Source organism: Primulina huaijiensis, chromosome 8 (assembly GCF_012295235.1).
Source record: "Primulina huaijiensis isolate GDHJ02 chromosome 8, ASM1229523v2, whole genome shotgun sequence".
NCBI classification, from domain to species: domain Eukaryota; kingdom Viridiplantae; phylum Streptophyta; class Magnoliopsida; order Lamiales; family Gesneriaceae; genus Primulina; species Primulina huaijiensis.
The window spans coordinates 3,681,562-3,682,965 of NC_133313.1; positions in this window are offsets into that span (position 1 = coordinate 3,681,562).

Consider the following 1,404-nt stretch of genomic DNA (forward strand, 5'->3'; position numbering starts at 1 on the left):
TATATATGAGTAAGTCTCTTATGAGACGGGATGAGTCAATCCTATCGATATTCACAATAAAAAGTAATATTCTTAGCATAAAAAACAATACTTTTTCATGGATAACCCAAATAAAATATTCGACCCACGAAATTGATCCGTGAGACCATGTCACAAGAGTTTTTGTGTGTATATATATACCATTTGCAATATACGTTAATGAAAAGGATCGGGGACTGCAGACAAATAGTCGTTATCAAATTTTATATTAAAAAATAATTATTATCTTTTTTTCAATGGTTCAATTAGATATGGTCCGATAGCATATGGCGTTGTATTATAAGTCTCGAACATGAAACATCGTCTTAAATCTGACAGAAAAGATTAGTAGTTGTCATCGATATTGCAGATTGTGAAGATGCTAAATAAATGTTTCCCCCAACTGACCAGAGGGGGAAAATGCATTTCATTATCAAACTAAACTACAGAGAATCAAAACTATTTCAATCACCAAAAAGATTCCCCGCATTTTATGATGCCAACCAACTAATGATTAGGAAAGGTGGATGGTTTTAGATTGCCAAACTGGAAATACATACATACATACATATATATACAAACATACATATATATATATATATATATATATATAAAGAGAGAGAGAGAGAGAGAGTCTCACATCAATCAAGAATAATTGAAGAGTGTGTAATAAATAATTCAATTTCTTGTATATTTTTTGATTAAAAAAAACTAGTTTTACTCTCTAATTCTTTTCGGTTTTTATGTTTTATTTGTGAATTTTTATGCTGAACCTTAACTCCTCTCTTCTTGTCCAAATTTCGAGTTTATATGTGCGTACAACTGTATATATAGACAGAGACAAGTGAAGGAATAATAGAGCTTAAAAATTCAAAGATGCTTGTAATCACTACATTNAGCTGAAATACCACTCACCTATTTAATTTGATGAAACATGTCAAATTGTACATCCAATAGGTGAGCGAAAGCGTCACCTTATTAAGGATGAACAATATATCAAAACTATATATATTCTCATTTTCATTTTGTCTATCTATTTCCTTAATCTTTAATGGGATGACTTCGTTTTCATTTTATGTGTGTTCCTATAATTATATAAAAAGAACTTTGCGTTTAATCAAAGGGATAATTAAATCCACCTCTCCAGAGGTCCATCATTATTACCAAAAATCCAACTATATGTAAATATTACACATTTTTTTCTTGAAGTATATTACAAATCTAAGAGGGTACCTAATTTTAGAACTCCTTACACTTATGGTGGTGTATAACTATTCACTATGTTTCTAAAGAGAAATCACGCTCTCTTACTACAGGAGAACAAAAAAAACTCAAAAATATTATAAAACTAATCAATAGAGCTCTCTTATTACTGTAAAACACGTT